This window comes from Misgurnus anguillicaudatus, chromosome 21 (assembly GCF_027580225.2).
Source record: "Misgurnus anguillicaudatus chromosome 21, ASM2758022v2, whole genome shotgun sequence".
Classification (NCBI taxonomy): Eukaryota; Metazoa; Chordata; class Actinopteri; order Cypriniformes; family Cobitidae; genus Misgurnus; species Misgurnus anguillicaudatus.
In genome coordinates, this window is record NC_073357.2 from 1,019,174 (window position 1) to 1,042,768 (window position 23,595).

General features: G+C 37.4%; 1 protein-coding gene across 1 annotated transcript in view; it reads left to right on the top strand.

Moving 5' to 3' along the window:
• LOC141353259 (fucolectin-1-like) overlaps positions 1 to 23,595 on the top strand; it is a 40,075-nt gene that overhangs the window by 7,393 nt on the left and 9,087 nt on the right. The gene's annotated exons all lie outside the window — the stretch shown is intronic.

The window sequence follows — 23,595 nt, forward strand, 5'->3', positions numbered from 1 at the left end:
TTTTTCATAGACAAAGGCTATAAATTAATACATTACAATTATGATTAGGTTAATAAAACATTTATTTATATTAAAACTTGTTGAATTCATGTTGTATTACACATACCCAGGAGGCGCTTAAAAAAACGTGGGGTAATGACCGTTGGTTACAAAGGGCTTTAAATGGCACGATGAAGCTGGATGACTGCAACCATAGATATTCATAACAAGGGCTAGAAGTCTCGTCCGCGCTGCTGGCCAACGGAGGTCGACGTCCGCACCTGGCGGCCATCTTGTCACGGGCAGCTCGCTCACTCAACATTGTTTTAATGGTGCATGCACTTTTTAAATAACCATACATTTTCTACCGATTTTCAAACTGTTTGGTTTGTTATAAACTGAGATGTACTTATTACACGACATACTTATGAATAATTTTCATGAAACCTGTTTAAGCATCCAGAATTATAGCCACATTAATAACGTTTGTAAGAAACCAAACCATTTATAAATCCGTCAAGATTTCAGCGGGATAAGAGTATTTGTGTTCGTGCAGATCACTCACCTTACATCAGGTACCACAGAGCCTGCTGGAAAGCTTGTCTGTGACAAGATGGCCGCCTGTGATAACGTTAGAGACTCCGCCGTAAGAAATCTAGCCTTTATTATGAATATCTATATCTGCAACCACGCGGAGAACCTTGTATAACTAAAGTAATATGGCCTACTTCCTCTTAACACAGGAAACAATAGGAAACTATGAAAAAGTCAAACATATATCAAAATAAAAGTCCTACTTTAAACCAAAGTTTAAAGTCCAGCACATGCTTGGAGGTGTAGGTTGTTGCTACATGGCACCTTGGAGGTTTTGGGAAAAAAATATTTAAATTTGGTTTTGCATTTTAAGTTTGATTTTGTAGGGACAGACCGTGTGTTTACGTCTTAAGCCTTGTTCAGACCACCATTGACTTTCTTGTTGTGTGTCGCCCGTCTCTTTCAATGAGGCATTTCTAAATCTGGTTGTCATAAAAAATGAGTACCGTCCAATTAGTGTTAATTTTGTCAGACGAGACGAGACGAGACTTGTCCATACGGTTGCCAATGGTCACTTTCGCTCATGTCGCCGGAAGTTGCCAAGCTTCTATTGAAATGAATGAGATCACGTCGCTCTGCTTGTCGCTGGCTGTCTGAATGGGGGATTAAATGTGAGAGCACTTGTGAATTGTTTTAAAAGCGCGGCAAAAAATGGAAGTATGCCTGAAAGAAAACTTGCAACGCATGCTCCGCCTCCGGGCCATTATAATTGGTCCATTGTACTAGATCTGACATTATCGAGCTTGACACCACGTTTTAAAGCGTGGTGCTGGAAAAGACGTGTGGCAATTATGCAAATCTGGCTTGTGTTTATGAAGAAAAACTATGAAATTAATGTGAAGTGAAACTCAAAAAACATGTTCTGTGTGAATCGCTTCTTAGCCTGACCCTGGAGTTGATTCACCCTTCACCTATGGTTGTGGCTCCGATATATGGAATCACTTAGTCCCCCCAAATCACTAAGTCCACCCCTGTCCATTCCCTCAAATACGACACAAAGATGCGTTTACCAATTTAGAGCCTCTACTGGCAGCAGGTAACTTTTTCCCAGACACTGACGAGTTATCTCATCAATGAAGAGAAAACATTTACCTGCCGATTACGCTTTCCTGATGAGTTTTTATGGTAATCGGTAATTTCATTATTATCCACTCGAACCCAATTTATAAAAAACTGAAGCAAAAACAAATGTAATTAATTTTAAACTCTGTGCTTGTTTTGATAAACGTTCTGAATCTGATCGCTAAAAAAATTCATTTACAAAAATGCAATGATTAAAATAAAATGATTAAATAAAAATTGGTATTTTTGAAGAAATGTACCCACATTTTAAGACGTAATAAAAAGAGAACAAATGAAGACAGGATGAAATGTTTTCCCCCTGTTTTGTTTGTTTGTTTGAAAGCAGAGGGTCTGTTCTTTCATTTGATAAATTTGTATGCTTATATATTTATAGAAGAAAATTTACCTGGAAGGCATTTTGTGAAACTTTTGTGAGAGAGAGAGAGAGAGAGAGAGAGAGAGAGAGAGAGGGAGAGAGATGGCAATTACTGGCACATTTGCTTGACAAATAAGCATCATTAGTTCTGTTTTTGACATTATAATGGGATAAACAAGAGGAGATATTTACCTCTGGTCACAGATGACGAACACAAAACAGTTGAGAAAAGTGAAGAAGAAAACAGCAAAATATACAAATAATCAAGGTATGTTTAATTTACTTCATCAGTGTAATGCTGCCCTCACAAATTTGCTTTAGAAGTAGATAGATGAAAACATAGTGCGGATTATGGCAAAGCCAGCACGAGCATTTCATAAAACTTCAAACCAAGAAAGCTGTCATGTTTAGTAGATAAAAGACAGAACTTGCCTTTCATGGGAGCACAACATTTAAAGAGGAAATATCCGGGCTCAAGAGGAGCCGGTGAGAGGTAACTTAAGTGTTCTCAAGCTGGAGCTAATTTACGTTAACTAGCGGTAAATCTTTATTACATAAATGAGAATGCAGTACAGTACTACAACTAGTAAAAATATTAACAGTAATAATATAATGGTTACACTTTATAATAAGGGTTCATTAATCATAATGAACGTATTTGTACTTCAGCCTGAACTAATGCTGAGTTAATGCATGCAAGTTACAACATAAACTAATGAAGAGTCATTATTAAGTACAACATGACATGTCTTTTAGTTGTTAGTTAATGTATTAATAAACAATGAATTCATGTGTTGAGTCATGTTATAGTTAATGATGACTCTTCATTAGTTTATGATTAGTACATGTTATAACTCAGCATTACTTCATAATTAAGTAAGAATTCATTTAGATCAGTTCATGATTCATGGACCCTTATTATAAAGTGTTACCAATATAATTACAATAATCTGATGATTTATTTTTCATAGAATAAAGCCTGATCAAGTCTTAAAATGGCTGACAAGAGATGTTTGTGTTAAAAAATATTTTGTCTGTAATGCTGTTTAGTGTTTGTTTATTTTGTCTGTAATGCTGAGAACAGAATATTTAAACAATGCTTAGAAAGCATGTGTGTAATTTGAGTTGGACAGAAATCCTAAAACTTAAGAGAATGACCTGCTCAAAGTTCATTAAAACAACTATTTCAAATGCTGAAGTGATTTTCTTTTTTATTTATTAGTTAAAATATGTACAACTTGATGTTTGAACTAATTGAAACAGCTGAATAGTCATTAAAAACGTACTGATGGTGGCCTAATCTGGATGCAGACATAGAGTCGAAAGTCAAAACATGGAAAAGCTGTGTGTGTGTCAGACAATGAAAACAGAAGATCCCAGTGTGGATAACAGAAGACTATTTAAATGATAATGAGAGGAAAATGTCAAAAGCACGTCTGGGCTCAAAGCCACACCAAGGCAGACGGCTGGGGTGGAGATCACAAACTGGCACCGGACCGATGAACCACACACGTTCGGGCTCCGGCCAGACAGACGAACGGTGGGAGAGAGTATGAAGACCCCGATACGGGGTAGGGTGCGTAGACCACTCCCGTGAGCGCCGCGTCACGGAAGCCACTGGGACAGGGGGTAAATCCTGCGGCGGGCAGAGGGAGAGAGAGAGAGCGTTAGAGAAACAGATGAGAGCAGCTGGACAGCTCCAGTGATGAAGGACCTCTCCGGTGGACAGCGGCAATGCCGCGATGAGCCTCTGCAGTTAAGTAATAGACCAGTCTGTAAATCCAACTGAGGTTGAAGACAGTCTGTAACAGGCAGCAGAGAAACAGTCCAGAGAGCCGAGGGTATAAACAGAATCCCAGCGATAAATCCTGGACAGCAGATAGCACAAATGAAATGAATAAATCCAAACAAGAAATCGACACAAGACAAGACTGGAAACTAGCAAAGCTAGTAATGGCGAGAACATACACAGACGAACTTGCAAGGAGCAAACACACACACAGGGATTAAATACTTAACCGATTGGGCATCAAATGAATATCAGGTGAGAGACGCAGGTGAAAGAAATGACACTAATGACACCCGTGACAGAGCCGCGCATGTGTGAAAACAGTCAACACAGAAACATGAACAGAGAAACAAAAATACAGCAGTATCAAAAACCAAAGTCACGACAGTGTGCACCAATTCATCCGTGGGAGTGGCCAAGGAAGCCCTGGAGACGTGTGCATATGGATTATGCAGGTCCCTTTATGGGTAAAATGTTTCTAATCTTAATTGAGGCACATTCTAAGTGGATAGATGCATACCTTCTGAATTCGGCAATGACAGCTGTCACTCTCAAGTGCCTGAGGAACAGTTTCAGTGTGCACATGTGAAGTATTTATGGAACTCTGCACAAGTCATCACCAAATTCATTTTTACTTTGATTTCACTGCGGACCAGGTTAAATGAGCACCTATTTCTCACATCGGTCCAGGCACCTTTCATTATTGAAAACACTCGTTCCGAGTAAGCATTGCTCACGGGGATGCTCAAAATGAAAGACATTAGCTTTGCATACTGTGGGAACGCAGATCTGTTCCTGAGTACTTGGGCCCAAAGCGCACCTACAGGGTGACTGTGTATTTCAAGATGAGGCAATAGAACACTCTCGTTGTAGAGCTTATCATCCATCTGAAGAGCAGATACAGCAGCCGTTAATTCCCTGTAGCTGATTTCTTGCTTTTCCTTCAGATTGAAACACTGGATGTTGAACAGGTGTCCAGCTTCTGAATAGTTGAACCATTTCTCAAGGTATTGCAACAGCGGGGGCTGGCTGCAGGATGAATCAACCTCCTCGCTCATGTTTTATCAGACAATAACTATAAGATTTTGCTTCAGTATAATTAGAGTGGGATTTGGGATTCGGGGCAGCAGCTTAGATTTCGGAACTGTCCTGAATTTTTTGGGACGCCTGGTCACCCTATTATAAATTAACATTTCCTTAATCTTTAAATACTACTTGTTACCTGTGCTATCACAAAATATTACAGATACGTTCAGTTCTTGTTACAGTTATTGTTTCTAAGTTTCTATCTGTTCTCGTTTGCCTATCTCCCTCATTGTGTTTATTAGTTTTCATCATCGTTAAATACTTCTTCATTGTCCTATCAGTATATATATCTGTGTTCTCCCATGTATGTTCTTGGTCTGGTATTGTTAATGTTATGTGGATTATCCTTTGTTCGTCATAGTATTAAGGCAGTTGTAGCCTAGTGGTTGGAGGGCCAGGTTACTGAACATACATTTAAAGAAAAGATTTAACCATTCAATTTTACTTTTGAGGATGGATATGTTCTTAAATCCTGCTTGTATTGTACTTCACTTTAAACATTGCACTTTACATATTAGACAGAAAATGTTGTGTTTCTTAAATGAAAGATTTTAACTGTTACAGTAATTGAAAAATCCACTTTTGTTGCTATTCTTAGACCATGTTTACATTCAAGCATTTGCGTTTTAAAACGGCCCTTTAGAGCAAAAACGACCCGCGTCTATACTCATGTTTTTCAGTCGTCTCGAAAAGAATTAGCGTCCACACTAGACAGCGCTTGTCACGGTTGTCATCGTGCTTTAATGAACACTGGGCATGCGCATACATAAAAGTGTAATTCACTTTGCTGCGGTGGGGGGCGCTAATGCAACGTTAGGGCATGCGAGCCGGCAATAAGAAGAAGAAGAAGAAGTTGTCCGATGACAGTTACTATGGCAGTGAGGAGAAGCAAGGAAGCATTTGTTTGGACAGACGATGAGGTAGAATTGTTACTTAAAATAACAAACGATTACAAGGTGGCCATGACCGTTGAAAATGTCGATTGGGAGTCATGTCAAAACAAATATAATCACGTACTTGATAGACTGAAGGAGCACTATCCACGACCAGAGGAAGCCATGGCGACGGGAAAGGACTATCCACCTAATAAGAAAGAGATTACCAAAGGTAGGTGTTATCATTGCCACAATGTTTTGATCTAAAAAAATTTTAAATGGGTAATATCTTATTTCTGTTCATTTATATTAGTATTATTTATATTCAGTAGCGTGAACTCAGCGCAGTCTTCAGCCTACATAACCGATACAAACTAATCAACATTTTGTTTTGGCAATGTCGTCGAAAACTAACCCTCTAATGGGTGTGTTTAATGTATAATTATTAACCGTATAAATTTGTTTTGTTGCAAATAGCACTGGGATATCTGTAAGCATTAGAGCTAAACAGCCTTGTTATGCCATCTGTTCAATCTTGTTTTTAAACTTTACATAGCTGAACATCCGTATAATAAGTTATATTTGAATCTAGTTACATGTACCATGAATCAGTTTAAACGTACACCTACACAACATACATTCCCAAATAGCAATGGATTTTGACAGCCAGCTGTCATATTTGGTATATATGGATGAAGAGATATTGACAAAATTTGCATCATATTTGTTTTACCATAACTTTAAAATATCATGAATGTCATATATTCAGGTATATTGCCTAAATCATAATAAATGCACAAGGCCAAATATTTGTCACGTTTTATTGATCAAACCACCATATACAGTGTGGGATGCAATGAGATGCAAGGTGCATGGGCTACATTTATTTTGTTCACAGCTCACATTGCCACCAAACTGAAGGCCATAAGACTCCGTTATCGTCAAGTGGTTGACTCTGGTTGTAAAAGTGGACATGGGTGTGTAGTTTTGCTGTAGTTTTGAACTGTGCAAATCAATCTGGGGAGGATCTCCGGCCACAGACTCATTGTCCAAGGGCATAGAAACCACCAACGTACCTTCAGTGGTCTCTGAACAAACAAGTGCAGGGTTGTACATTTCTGGTGAACAAACGCTCGAGGTGGAGTCTGCGTCAGCAGAGAAAGAAAATCGACGCCACCGACTCGATAGTACCCTGACTAATTACAGAAGAGAGAAGTTAAAGAGAAAACTCTGCACTGATTCTATTGCTAAGGAGGACCTTGACATAAAAAGACACCTTTTGCAACAGCTTGAAACATCGGACAATGAGTTTGTTGAGACAATGGGCCGGTGGTCGTCCACTTTGGACCAGATGAGCTCAAATTTTGAAATGCTTGTGCATCATTTTATGAATTCAGGCAACCGTGGCTATGTGCCTCCACCATGTGCCTCCACTGTACACCACTTACCAAATCCAGTATTCCCATGCACACACACCCACAAGAAGAGTACTTGGGGAATACAATTCACCAGCGTGTACCCCAAAAAGCATGCCACGTTCATCTTCCGGTGATTACACATGTTTGCTCTGGAACTCCCTTCCCTTCCCCTTGTGATCCGCACCTCTGAGTCCCTGTTACAACCCAGGCTCTTGGGAAGCAACACAAAGGACACAAAAACTAGAATAGCCAAACAAAATAACATTTATTGAATTACCAACAAGTTAAATCCAGAAAATGTTAAACATCATTGCTGCTCCAGTGCTGGTTGCCAGAGAGAGAGAGAGTGTGGAAAGCTGACCAGGGTTTAAATTGGCTTCTCTCAGGTGATGTCAATCAGCCAGTTGATTGTCAATGAGCCACCACTTAACTAAAACAAATCACAAATTAGAACAAAAACCAAAATACAAACCCAAGACATAACACCCCCACCCATAAAGTGTTGCTATTGGGCAACCAAAAGCAACATTGTTTACAGGACATTAATCATCAAAATATATCAAAACAAAATAAACAACTTATGACCTTGAAAGTGCTTCTGCCAACACATTATCCTTTCCACGAATGTGACAGATCTTGAGATCATACCCCTGTAAAAATAAACTCCATCGCATCAAACGTTGATTTGTATTTCTCATGTTATGGAGAAAAACCAGAGGATTATGATCAGTGTACACAATAAGTGGAACACTGGATGACACATACACATCAAAATGATTTAGTGACAAAATCAGGGCCAAAGCCTCTTTCTCAATGGTAGAGTAGTGTTTTTGATGGACATCAAATTTCCTAGAAAAATAGCAGACTGGATGCTCAATACCCTCTAAATCATCCTGAAGCAGAACTGCACCCACCCCAACATCACTAGCATCTGTAGCTAGCTTAAAAGGTCTATTAAAATCAGGGGCAGCAAGAACAGGAGAATTGCTCAACAATGCCTTTAGGTTGTCAAAGGCCACCTGACATGACTCAGTCCAGGTAAATGAAACCTTTGGACTAAGCAGGTTAGTTAAAGGTTCAGCAACAGTGGCAAAGTTCTTGCAAAAAGCCCTATAATACCCTGCCATGCCTAAGAACCTTTTCAATTCTCTCCTAGATGATGGTACAGGAAAATTCACAATGGCTTCAACCTTTGCTCCTATTGGAGACACATGTCCATGACCAACAACTTTACCTAGATAAGTTACTGTGGCTTGTCCAACTCACATTTTGAAAGATTTAAGGTTAAATTTGCAGCCATTAGCCGTTTGAAGACGACCTCAAGCTGGACCAGGTGCTGAGACCAGGTAGAACTAAAAATAACCAAATCATCAAGGTAAGCCTCACATCCAACAACTCCCTCCAACACTTTATTTACCAACCTTTGAAATGTGGCAGGTGCATTTCTCATTCCAAAAGCCATAACGTTATAATGGCAGAAGTGGTCTGGAGTCACAAAAGCAGAAATTTCACGAGCCCTCTGGCTAAGAGGAACCTGCCAATAACCTTTCAGAAGGTCCAACTTGGTGACAAAAGTTGCAGAACCAACTCGGTCAATGCAATCATCTAAACGTGGAAGAGGATAGGAGTCTGGCTTAGTGATGGCATTTACCTTGCGAAAATCTGTACAAAAACGATGTGTCCCATCAGGTTTCTCAACCAACAAACATGGAGAACTCCATGCACTAGAAGAGGGTTCAGCTATGCCATACTGTAACATATACTTTACCTCCTTACACAAAAGCTGACGCTTAACAGGATTCACCCTATATGGATGTTGCTTAATAGGGATTGCTTGGCCCACATCAATGTCATGCTCTAAGACATTTGTACAAGAGGGAACATCAGAGAACAGGGACAAATGTTGCTGAACTAACTGAATAATATCAGAACGCTCAGAGGGATTAAGATAGGACAAATAAGAGTCCACATCAGCCAGAATTTTTGAATTTGGCAACCTACTTTGAACAGTCTCAGAAACAGCAGCAACTTCTGACTCTGTAGATGGAGCATGCAACATTGCTAAAGTCTTGACATTTGTAAACCCTGTTTGACTACGGTCAACATAAGGCTTCAATAGATTAACATGGCACAATCTGGTTTTTCGTTTACGATCAGGTGTCTGAACCAAATAGTTAAACTCTCCCACTTTACGATCAATAACATATGGTCCACTGTATTTGGCCTCCAACGCAGAACCAACTATTGGTAAAAGTACAAGGACTTGGTCTCCTGAGCTAAACACACGTTCTTTAGCCTTTCGATCATACCACAACTTCATCTTCGTTTGAGCTGTCTTCAAGTTTTCCTTTGCCAGTTCACATGCTCTACTAAGTCTGGAATTAAAATTAGACACATAATCCAAGAGGTTCATTGGAGCAGAATGCTCAACAGCTAACCATCTCTCCTTTAACAGCTTCAAGGGCCCTCTCACTGTATGGCCAAACACAAGTTCAGCTGGGCTGAAACCAAGGGACTCTTGGGCCACTTCTCTAACAGCAAAGAGGAGTAATGGAATACCCTCATCCCAGTCCCTTTCAAATTCCTTGCAATAAGTCTTCAACATTGTCTTTAAAGTTTGATGGAACCTCTCAAGTGCTCCTTGAGACTCTGGATGGTATGCAGAAGAGATGTTATGCTGAATTGACAATTGCTTTAACACCTGAGAAAAGAGGCGGGACACAAAATTAGACCCCTGATCAGACTGGACTACTTTAGGAAGTCCAAACAGTGTAAAAAACTTAATAAGGGCTTTGGAAATGGCAGGTGCTGTAATCCTACGCAAAGGTACAGCTTCAGGAAATCGAGTTGCTGCACACATAATTGTAAGCAGGAATTGATTACCAGACTTAGTACGTGGAAGAGGTCCAACACAGTCGATCAAAACGTGTTCAAATGGTTCTCCAATGGCTGGAATTGGATACAATGGAGCAGTCGGTATCAGCTGGTTAGGTTTTCCGACAACCTGACAAACATGACATGACCTGCAATGCTGAGCCACATCGGTTTTCACTCCAGGCCAGAAAAAATGCCTTAACACCCGATCCAAAGTTTTCTTAACACCCAAGTGACCAGAAAGACAGTGATCATGAGCAAGATACAAGATGTCAGATCGATAAACTGCTGGAACAACAACTTGAAATACACTACTCCAGTCATCCTGACTTGACATTTTTGGATCTGTCCACTTTCTCATCAGAACACCATCACTAACAAAATAGCCAGAAGCTACATCCAACAGTGGTTCTTCCAACACAACATCCTCAAATAAAGATGCTAAAGTAGGATCCTGTTTCTGCTCATGAATTAATTTCTCACGAGATGGAAACATCTCTCCAAATCCTGTCAAACTCATCTCATCTTTGGCTATAAAAGTATCATAAAGTGAAACTTCAGATTGATTATTGGAAGGTTTACACTTATGCCTTTTAGCAGACATGGCACGAGTAGTTACACAAACGGGAAATGTTTCTGGATATACCAATTCAAGCTGATCTGGTCCATCTGATTTATAAGGAGTAACCGTAACTTCAGGAGCAGGTAGCACTTTACCCCCAGCTAAATCATTCCCCAAAATAAAAGACACTCCATCTATAGGGATTTGGGAACAAAGTGCCACCACAACATCCCCGGTAATCAAATCTGATTGAAGATGAATATTGTGTAAAGGCATTGATAAATAATCAGCACCAAAGCCTTTAACTAGTACCTCAGAACCAAGGGCTGATCTTTCTGCAAATGGCAAGATATCCTGCAAAATTACAGACTGAAAAGCTCCTGTGTCTCTCCAAATCTTTATAGGTTGTTTAAATTCAGGGTCTGAAGACAAACAAACAACACCATCCATTAAGAATACTGAAGAACCAGCCAAATGGTCTTTCCTTGGTTGAGTTTCAACAATTGATGGTACTAGAGACACAGAATCAATATTATTCACAGGACTTACACAGGCTACAGTCTTGGAGGACTTCTGTTTTTTACTTAAAACAGGACAATCTGCAATAAGATGGCCGACCTTCTTACAGTAAAAACAAGCTCTTTCTGAATTTAAGTTATCGTTAGTGCTTTTCTTCACAGATGGTAAAACAGGAAACACAGATTTTACAAATCTGGATTTGTGCTGACCTTTGCTCTGAAACTCAGCTTGTCTATCACCAAAGTTTACCTTATGGGTTAAAACAAACTCATCTGCTAAAATTGCAGCTTGCTCTAGAGTTTTTGGCTTCTGCTCATTTAAATAAACAGACACAACCTCAGGCAAACAATTCTTAAACTCTTCAAGCAAAATGAGTTGCCTCAGTTCTTCTTGACTTGTGACACCCTGAGAAGTACACCACCTATCAAACAGATTTTCCTTCTGCTTTGCAAATTCAACATAAGTGTGCTGAGCCATTTTGGTACAACTACGAAAACGTTGGCGGTAAGCCTCAGGAACCAACTCGTATGCCTTTAATATAGCTGCTTTAACCTCATCATAATCAGCACTTTTTTCAAGGCTTAAGGCAGAGTAAGCTTCCTGAGCTCTACCAACCAAAACACTCTGCAGAAGTAAGGTCCACACTGCTTTTGGCCACTTTGAAGTGATTGCCACTCGCTCAAAATGAGAAAAGTATCTCTCAACATCCTTCTCAGAAAAAGGAGGCACTAACCGAATATGATATCCTACATCAAATGAAGAAACATCAGATCTAGGAGTTGATGTTCCTGAAGCCATCTTCCAATCCATCTCCCTAAGAAACCTCTCGTGTTCATAGTTCATCTGCTTCTCTTTAATTTGTCTCTCTCTTTCCTTATCCTCCAGCTGTCTCTCCTGTAAGGCTATCTCTCTTAGCCGTAATTCAAATGCAGCCTCAGACAAAGGAGTAATCACAGGTTTTGGAGAAACCTTCTGAACCTTTAAAACTCCCTTATCACTGAGGACATTCCTAATGATTTCCTTCACACTATCCTTCAGTTGCTTCTCTTTACTAGTGATTGTAATATCATAATGAGAGGCTAACTGCAAAAGCTGATCCTTTGTAAAAAGCTCAAGTAACTCCTCTGAAGGCTCTTTTACAAAATCTTCTAAAGAAGCCATTTTCACCAATTAAAGCCACTTCACTGACAAAATACAGGCCTAAATTTAATTTCTGTTTCACGATTTCTTATACTAGAGTGTATAATTTCATACAACCACACGCAGCAAAAATGCTCTTACAAAACTCAATACCCAAAAGTAGAAAAAATACCAATACAAAAGATTACTATACAAAGACAAACACTATAGTTTGTTAAAGTACTTGTCAGTAATCACTTTCTCAATTTAACACATTAGGCATTATTCTACACTAAGTTCCAATAAATGAACCCTACACAAAAGCTGCTAACACTCTAAAGTTAGGATCTCATACCCACAAGCACACACACATGCCACTAATTTTAACTCACCCAACTTAAGATATTCCCCTTACCCATAAAGATGAGAATGGTTGCCAAAATCAGTATAATACAAAAAAAACATGAGAACTCCCTGGATACCTGCCTAACGTTTTCTAATTCCTATCTATCTTCTGAGGTGTACCGGGCTCGAGGCGACTTTAAAAGCAAAACCTCAACAACTGTAAAACAGTTGCGAAATGCTTACCCCCGACAGGGAAACAAGTCCCCACCCAGGATAACCTCAAAAATAAAAAAGGAAAAATAACAAATGAGTGAACCGATGGAAGGATTGAAAATCAACCCAGCTGGAACACTCCCTATCTAACCAGGGAAACTCATGCAAAAAAAATTAACAACCATACTCACCAGAATAAGGTCAAACAAATGGGAACCAAAAATCCAGCACTGAAGTATCAATGAGAAACATTCTACTAAACAAAATTGGACGAGCCCCCATTATGTTACAACCCAGGCTCTAGGGAGGCAACACAAAGGACACAAAACTAGAATAGCCAAACAAAATAACATTTATTGAATTACAAACAAGTTAAAATCAGAGAATGCTAAACATCATTGCTGCTCCAGTGCTGGTTGCCAGAGAGAGAGTGTGTGGAAAGCTGACCAGGGTTTAAATTGGCTTCTCTCAGGTGATGCCAATCAGCCAGTTGATTGTCAATGAGCCACCACTTAACTGAAACAAATCACAAATTAGAACAAAAACCAAAATACAAACCCAAGACATAACAGTCCCTTACCATCTTCCAGTCTCGCCTCAAGACCCATCTCTTCGCCTCTGCCTATCCATAGCCCCCCCCCCCCTTTTTTTTCTCCTCCTATCTGCCTTGTAAAGCGACTTTGAGTTCGAGAAAAGCGCTATAAAAATGCAATTTATTATTATTATTATTATTGTTTGTAACCATACGCGCCCTGCAAAGTGATAGCCCGTAGTACTGCTATTGTGGGGTAATGCCGCAAGTGGGGTATTCTTTCATTAGATATGGCATAAGAGGATAAGCTGGATCACCGATGATAAAAACAGGGACAGGGTCCTCATCCTCCAACAGCTGTTTAGGGCATGATGGAATAGCTCCATCTTTAAGATCATCACTTAGCTGTAAATTAGCAAATATGTGTGCATCATGTACACTGCCCGGCCACCTCACCACAACATCCATGAAACAGTACTTGTGGTCACACAATGCTTGTACGTTCAAAGAATGTTTTCCCTTCCTGTAAAATCAGTGGAATTACACAAAGATCTTTTGACCTCGATGTGTGTGCAGTCTATTGCACCCAAGCACTGCGGCCTACTGTGTGTCTGATAGAATCTAGCGACAAGTTTGTTTACTTCCGTCTCTGTTTTCGGCGTCTTGATATAATCTGGACCCAGAACGATGGTAATGGCCTTACACACCTGTCGTATGATGACCGAAATTACAGATCTGGACAATCCAAAAGCATTTGCTGTTTTCTGAGCCTTCCCTCATCACTCAGGTGGTACAAGGTGCATGCTACCTTTGTTAGTACATTCATGGGTGCCCTCAGTCTTGTAGTCTGTCCTTCCACAAACGGATGAAGTATTTCGGTTAGTTGGACCATGGCCAATCTGGACATCCGAAAATCCGCTCGCCATTCGTCAGGCGCAACAATTCCATTTACAAACATGTCCCACCAGGCACTGGTTCTTCCTGGTCTAACCCAAAATCTCCGTTCCATGTAGGGCTTACGCCTCTTGAAATGAGACGTCTTCGCTATCGCTTTAATAATAACTTGCCTCTTGTGCATGTTCGCTATTGCAGTACTATAACATGCAGCTTTTAATCGCACAAAGGATGAAACAAAAACAAGCAAAGTCATCAAAGCCTGCAGTTCCATCTTCATGTTTCTGTTTACACGAACGCAGAGGAAGTGTGGTTACCTTCCGGTGGCATAAAGATCATAGTCTAGGTACTTGGCAAATCAGGGACGGGCACGCAATGACCCAGATGAGCCAATCGGAGAGTGAATGTGGGAACCCACATCTTCGTTTACATACGACTCCTCCTACTTTCATTTACACTGCAGCGCAACGTCTGAGTTCTCAAACTAAAACAGGGTCTGCAGCTGTTGCGAACAAATCCGTTTATGAGGATCAAAAACAGTGGTTTAGTGTAATTGAAAGGCGTAAATGTAGCAAAAGTAACGCGTTTTAAAGGATAAACGCATTCATGTAAACATAGCCTTAAGCCCTATTCGGACGGGATTAGTTTTACAGGGGGACCTCTGAGAAAATCGTGCTTCTCAGAGGTCCTCTGTCTTTTTAATCCCGTCCGAATCGGCCACGTCTGTGTTTATCTCTGACGACCTCCGTAAGAAATCCAGAGCAATGTACCTACTGTTTTTCGCCGAACTCAGAGGTCCTCTGAGAAATGTAATCCCGTCCGAATGCAAATGTCTGTGTTTGCCCGCAATATCTTATGAAAACGCGGTTCATTTCGTGTTTTGGCCAACGTGATCTGCCGTAAGGTCTTACTAATGCGCGTATATTGTATTTCCTGAGTCCCATTCATTCAGATATGAATGTTTTTTCGCATTCGGCAAAATAAAGTAATTAAATCAAGACGAGCTTAATATCATACACTGTTAAGACTAAACACTGTAATATCATTAACATTATAAGAAACTCCGTTCAAAGTTGTTCAACTCCGGAATGGTAATGTTAATTAATAAAGATATTAAATTGTATTAATCATTATTTCTTCATTTCTTTGTGCTTATTATAAGCAGACAGTTATATAAAACCCGTAGGCTAACGTTACTTTAGTAGGATTTGTATATTTTATTTTGATTTGTTAATAAATTACCTGTTCTGTCATGATTTTACATTTAAAGCAAAATATTTAACATTACAAACACGCGTATCCAGAGCACGTGCTACTGCAACGCCCAAATGCATGAAACAGACACTCCCATCTCTGGAATAGCCTGCATCATTTTAATCCCGTCCTAATCGGTACATAAAATCACAGACGTCCTGGGGGACACGCTGAAACTCAAACGTCGTTTGGAAAACTAATCCCGTCCGAATAGTGCTAAAGTCAATCGTGAGATTTAAACTTGTAGTGAAGCTACTTCTTATATTAGCCTGCATCTATGCGCCTCTATATGACATCTTACTCAATTTACTGTAGGACTTTCCTGGAAATCAAAGTCATGACCTTTGTGTTGCTAACTTAATGATCAATTAACTGACCTACAGTAGGGAACATGTACATTTCAGACAATTACCCATTCTGTTTGATTTGGTTAGCAACATCATCATTAACGTTGTCTAGAAGCAAAGGAAAGAGTTTGTGAGCTGGTAATTACTGGCACGTTTTGCTTTACAAATGAGTGTCAATAGCTCCATTTTGCATGAAATTATAATAGGATAGACAAGAGGAGAGATATATTTACCTCTGGTCAGAGATGAAGAACACACAACGGTTCAGAAAGAAGAAGAGTGAAGCAGCAAATATACAAATAATGAAGGTATGTTTGCTTTTGATTTAGCTAGTAGATCTTTAAATTCAGTAAAATGACAATGTGATTTATTTAAATAATTTCATTCAGTTTTACATCAGTATTGAGTTCTTCTTCTGTTTTAATATGTGACCCTGGACCACAAAACCAGTCATAAGGGTCAATTTTCTAAAATATGGAAATAAATAAGCTTTCCATTGATGTATGGTTTGTTAGCAGGACAACATTTGGCCGAGATACAAATTAAAGAAAATCTAAAAAAACTTCCTCAGAGTTCAACTCTGCAGAATCATCCAAGCCCACATCAGGATGCACCACACAATCGATTAATTGTGAAATATGTACTTAATATCCCACTGGATCAGCACCCCTTTACATACATTACGTATAAAAACAATGTTAGGTCCCAGTTAGTGCTGGGCCTGTGTTTGTTTGTTTTTTGTTAAGTTTTAGGTATGTCGTTATTGGGGGTGTTAGGGGGGTGTGGCTCATCACTGGGCTTATAAGAACTTCAGCGCAGTGGATTTGGGATGGCACGCAACGATGGATGAAAACTGCAGCTTTCTTTTGTGTTTCTGTTAGGATTTGTGTTTACATTCATGCAGACCTTCAGCTTACAGTCCTCTTTCATGCATTCTTCTCTACTGACGTTCACACACTGACTACTGATTGTTCGTTTATCTTTAGTTAAGTTCATTTTGTTAAATAAAATAACTAATTTTTCTATTTACCCCCCTGTGTTGCCTCTTGTTAATGTTGCAACCATGAGCCGGTTGTAACAACAACAATAATTTTAAAGTTGGTTATGATTAGATGAATATTTTGTAATGACAGCAACAGTAATAAAAATAATAATTATAATATAATAACAGTAATAATTACAATGCTAAAAATAATGCTATATTTGATGATAATATAATAATAATAGTAGTAATGTCAATAATAATAACAGTAATATTAATAATAATAACAATAACAACAACAACTACAATATCATATTGCTTCTATTGTTACCTCATTTGTAAGTCACTTTGAATAAAAGCATCTGCTAAATAACTAAATGTAAATTTAATGTTAATGTAACGATTATTGGCATGAAAGAAAAGGAAAATAAATAAATACATTTAAATAAATTGTTCACAACCACTTACCTTAAAAAAAAGATTAAATTGAATGAATCATTTTTTTTCAGTGTAATTGTAGTAGTGTTCGGGATCTCATCCTTTTATGGGTTTCTTAAAACATTCAAACTGTGTTGGGTAAAAGATTCATTTTTGATTTGCTAAAAATCTCAATTGTGAGATTTAATCTTGTAGTGAAGCTGGTGATTATGTGTTGTAGAACTTACTGTACAGCACTTTCCTGGAACGCAAAGTCATGACCTTTGTGATGCTAATACAAGAGATAGAGAGATAGAGAGAGCAATTACTGGCAGATTTGCTTGACAAATGAGCATCATTAGTTCTGCTTTACATGACATTATAAAGAGGAGATATTTACCTCTGGTCACAGATGAAGAACACAGAACAGTTCAGAAAGAAGAAAACAGCAAATACACAAATAATCAAGGTAAGTTTGATTTCGATTCAGCTAGTAGATCTTTAAATTCAGTAAAATATCATAATGTGATTTTATTAAAATAATTTCATTCAGTTCATATCACAATTGAGTTCTTCTGTTTTAATAGTTGACATATAGGGGTGGTTTCCCGGACAGGGATTAGACTAGTCCTAGACTAAAATTAATGTAAGAGCTGTCCAAACTGAAAACAACTTGCGCTTAAAATACATCAGTGCCCTTTGTTTTTCCTCAAAACGCACACAAGTAATGTTTTTAGTAAGACATGTTTGTTAAAACTAGTTATATTTCCTAATTAAACTAAGGCCTAGTCCTGATTTAAGCTAATCCCTGTCTGGGAAACTGCCCCATAAACACCTGCAGTCTGAAGTCTTTTATAAGATTTTCTTTATTAACTTCCGCAACCAAATTTTAAAAAACTTTAACATTATAAACTTTAGGATTGTAATACTTAGTAATATTTTCACATACAGACAAAATCTTTAGTTTAAATGATGTCTATAAATCGCTTGAGATAAAAATGTCTGCCAAATACATAAATGTAAATAAGAATATTTTTTGAATGTATTTTTTTGTTCTGGCAAATATTAGCATAAACCTCAGTATTTTTGATAGATTTTTGTTTAATGAAGTAATAAAATCAAACAGTTGAACGTTCTGAAGTGTTAAGGACATCATCTGTTAATCTGTTCAACAGTAAGATGTGGATGTCTGGACTTTTCTTTGTACTGTTAGGTAAGTGAGTCAAAATCTGAGTGGAATCCGACCGGTATTTGAAGACAATCTTCCAAAAACAAAACCGTGTCATCTGCTAATTGACTAATAATTTGTCTTTCAATACTAACACTTTTTACATATCTTGTTTGTTACTACAGTAATAAAATTATTACATGTCATCGACTTAACATAATGGCTGCCTCCACAGGTTACGAGGATTATATGTTGGAATTTTTTACAGTAATGAAAATGTTTATTGTGTTTATATCAGTGGTGGCTGGTGTTAAAAAAAATTGGGGGTGCAAACAAACTCAAAATCAAACTTTTACTGTAGTAAACCAGGACTGTAAATAGGCATTTATCAGGTGATTAATATCATTACTGCTTAGCTAAAATGCTGAAAATGTTACTGTTGAACTTTTAAAGCATGGAATTAATGTACTATGAATCTGTAAATCTAAGTATAGTTAACAGTATAATCAAGTAATCATTCACACACACACACCAGAGGTTGCAATAGACTTTTTCAATCTCTGTCATTTTTTTTTTTTTTTTTTTTTTTTTTTGATTAACAGCGTTGTAAAAATCCAGTCATAGTCAATTATAATCCGTCTTTTTATGTTTTAATGATAATAATTGTTTTCGTTCACATGTTCATTTCTAATCATGAACTTACAAGATGAGCATTCAAGTTAAAATGTCTTTATTTATTTGTGAAGAGAACAGATAAACAGAGACTATTTTAATGATCTAAGTGCATTGTCTAAAGCGCACGGTCTAAACGGCCGTGTCCGATTCCACTTTTGCGTATTTAACAACGGGAAAATAGTTTATGCGCCTTCAGCACTCGGACAGCACCGTGAGTGCTTTGAAAAGCATTACATAAAAAAAGGTTCTCATAATATCCACAGGTACAAAGTCATCATATACAATAGGCTAAATCTGTGTGATAGCATTAAAAAATAATAATAATTAAAAAAAAATATATATATATATGACGAGATAATTTTTTTACATGTTTATTATTATGTTATCATGTTATCATTTTGTATTTTGCAGTTGAATTGATGTCAATTGGAATGCACAATATATATATATGCAATATTTGCATTTGCTCAAAACAAAACTTTTAATTACTTACCAGGCTACAGGAGGTGAAGCAGCTCTTTACGCCTTCTATTTTTTTTTTTATACTTTTTATTGTGCCATTGTTCACATTGCTATCCTACAATCAACACAACGAAATTGACACAATACATACACATTTTTTTTTCCCCTTTTCTCCTTCCTTACCACACCTTGAATGACAAAGCAAAACAAAACAAAACAAGGCAACACAAAGCAAAAAAAAAAAAAAAAAAACAGAAAAAGACAGGAAGAACCATTCAATACCTACATATCATCCAAATTTCCATGTAGTTACATCATATATCACTCAAAATACGTCCATGCTTCATCTAATTACACAGGTCCCAATCCATACCTAGGTTTATTACTCAAGATTTGATTAACATATGCAGACCATCTCATCTTAAATAAACTCATTTTACCTTTCATTTTATGTGTTATCATTTCATTTTCATACAAATTTTCTACGGCTTCAATCCATTTATCCAACCTGGGAGATTCAGCTTTTTTCCATCCTCGAGTTACTTGTTTAATAGCGGTAATTCTCAACACCCAGAAGATATAGTAATGCTCTTTGTTTAACCCTTTTGGCTGTATACCAAGCATAACATGTAGTTGACCAAAATTAATATTTTTACCACAAATTAAATGTATTAGTTCCAACACCTTAACCCAGTATGACTGGATTTTTGAACATGTATAAAGGATATGAGTCAAATCCACATTACATTCCCCACACTCTCTCCAGCAGTATTGTTTTTGGTTTGTATATTTACTAATTTTCAAAGGTGTTATAAAAAATCTAACCAATATCTTCCATGCATATTCCTGCCAATAAGGAGACTTAACATAACCAAAAACATTTTTACATGCCTGACTCCACTCCTCTTCAGTCACATTCATTCCGATGTCTTCCTCCCAAGAATTTATCATTTTATTAGGCTGGTCATCTTTGTTATTATTTAAGATATTATAAATTTGACCGATTACATTTTTAAAACTCAACTTTTCATAGACTTTCAGAATATATTCCACAATAGGTTTAGGATCTTGGAAGGACTGTATATTTGTTATTATATAACTCCTTGCTTGGAGGTAACCAAAAAAATTATTACTTGAAAGATTATAGTCCTTCGACAAATTTTCAAATGTATCTACCATATGGTCTTGAATCATTTTATGAAATCTTGTAAGGCCTTTGGTTTCCCATATCCTGAAAATCACATTTGTACGATTTGGAGTGAAATCTGGGTCCTGATCAATTTCCCTCAGACAAACCGTATCCATTGGTTTTATTTTCATAGTTTTACCTAATCCTTTCCAGCTCTTCCATGTATGGTAAATAGAGTGATTTATATACTTAGCTCTTTCTGCCGTTTGTCCTGAGAAGATTAGGGAGGTGGGTGAGTTTATCATTTTGATCTCAATAGATTTCCATTTAGGATTCATTTTATTATTCATCAAGACTAAAATACTTTTAACTTGGGCTGCATAATAATAATGACTCAAATTTGGTAGACCCAACTCACCTTGTTCGTTATTTTGTTGTAAATATTTAAGTTTTACCCTCGGTTTTTTTTCATCCCAAATAAACTTTCCTAGCATTCTTTCCCATTCCTTAAAGCGTGAACTTGTTAAATACAAAGGTAGGTTCTGGAAGAAAAATAAAAAACGTGGCAATACATTCATTTTTATTATTCTTATTTTTTCAAAAATTGTAAGGGGCAGGATCTTCCAGCGTCTAAAATCCTGCCTTAGGGAATTTTCCAAAGTTTTATAGTTACAGAAGTACAATTCATCAATTTCTCTGGGAATTGTAATGCCTAAATATTTTATCTTGTTCTGATTCCATTTCAACTTAAACCTTTTCTTAAATGCTGTTTGAAGGTTACATCCTATTTCCATAATTTCAGTTTTAGCTGAATTTAATTTATAGCCAGATAAGGACCCGTATTTCCCAATTTCTTCCAAAAGCGCTGGTAATGATTTATATATATCAGTTAGGAATATTATAACGTCATCCGCATATAACGCGAGTTTGTGTTCTTCATCTTGTATCCTAACACCCTTTATACCCATACTTATTCGTATATATTCCGCCAGTGGCTCAATGCACATGGCGAAAATCTGTGGGGAAAGCGGATCACCCTGTTTTACCCCTCTTTTTATCTGAAAGGGTTTCGATAGTGAACCCATAGCTTTCACTCTAGCTGATGCTTCATTGTACATCCCCTTCATTAAATTAATAAATTTCATGTGAAAACCAAATTTATTCAAAACTGCAAAAAGAAAAGGCCAAGACACTTGATCGAATGCTTTTTCTGCATCCAGTGTAAGCACTATCATTTGTTGTTTTGTTTTTCTAGCATAGTCAATCACATCAAGGGTTCGGCGTACATTATCACCAAGAAATCTATTTTTAACAAAACCTGTTTGGTCCAAATTTATAATACAAGGTAATATATTCAAAAGCCTATTTGCCATAATAGATGTAAATATTTTCTGATCAACGTTCAAAAGTGAAATTGGCCTATACGAAGAACATTGTTTTGGGTCTTTCCCTTCTTTAGCTATTACTGTTATAATTGCATTTTTCCAAGTATCTGGCCATTTTCCTGTTTGTAATACCTCATTAAACACTCTATGTAAAACTGGTGCAATAAGGTATTTATAATCTTTATAAAACTCATAAGTATAACCATCTTCTCCAGGGCATTTCCCCAATTTCCCCTTTTCAATAGTTTTTATTATTTCCAATAAGGTTATATTTTCTACCAAGCTTTCATTCTGAGTTTTAGTAACAGATGGTAATCTTAACTCATCCAGATAACTTTCAATTGACTGCATGACCGAATCCTTTACCTCTGAGTTATACAAATTTTCATAGTAGTTCCTAAAACAAGCTAAAATTTCTTGTACCCCTCTCCTTTGCGTTATATCATCCATAATTGTATTAATTGCTACTTTTTCTTTATTCTTTTTTATTTTGGAGGCCAAAATTCGTTGAGCTTTGGGACTATTATCATAGAATAATTGTTTAGCAAAAGTAAAATCCTTTACCATATTCTCCGAATCAATATTTTCTAATTCTTTTTTTGCATCATTCAATTCTTTTTCTAATATTGTATCCCTCAATTGTATTTCTTGCAACTTTTGTATTTTATCTTCTATTAACCTTTGTTTATTCTCTCTTAGTTTTTTCTTCCAAGATGAATATGCTATTATCTCTCCTCTTAGGACTACTTTGGCTGTTTCCCATAGTAGTACAGGATTTGTTTCGCTGTTATCATTTGTATCCAGATATATTTTAATAGCCTCTGTCATTTTTTCTTTAAACTTTTGTTCCATAAGTAATGAATTATTAAATCTCCAAACACTTATTTTTAATGCCCTTTGAAAGTTTAATTCAATAACGACTGCAGAATGGTCTGCCAATAAGAAAGGGACAATCTCACATGTAATCACTCTATGGAGATCATGCTTTAACAAAAAAAAATAATCCAGTCTTGAGGATACTTTGTGTGCCTCAGAATAAAAAGTAAAAGTTCTATCCTTTGGGTGAAGATAACGCCAGACATCAAACAATCCCAGTTCTAATTTTGCTTCCCTTAGTAATTTTGCTGTTGGTTCTGATTTATGTTTTACTCTACTTATAGTATCTAGCTTTTGATTCATCACCAAATTAAAATCCCCTCCCATTATAATTAATCCCTTAGCCTCTGTCATTAACAATGTCTTTACGCCTTCTAACGTCTCATAACCGATCCTCATTTATGTCCAACTCAATAATAATATTTTACATTTGAATTCTTTATTCTTTCATATTTTAAAGTGTTTATGTGCTGCTGCGCTAGAGCCCTGCGCTAGACTGTTTTTTTAAACCCACGCCCGCCCGCACCCGCTAAATTTATGACCAGTCCCGCCCACTCCCGCCCGCGCCCGCAATATTTGTGTCCACTCCTGCCCGCTCCCGCGGATTTTCTCAGAGCTTGTGAAAACTGTACACAAATGCATGCTCATACAAAACATTGGTTC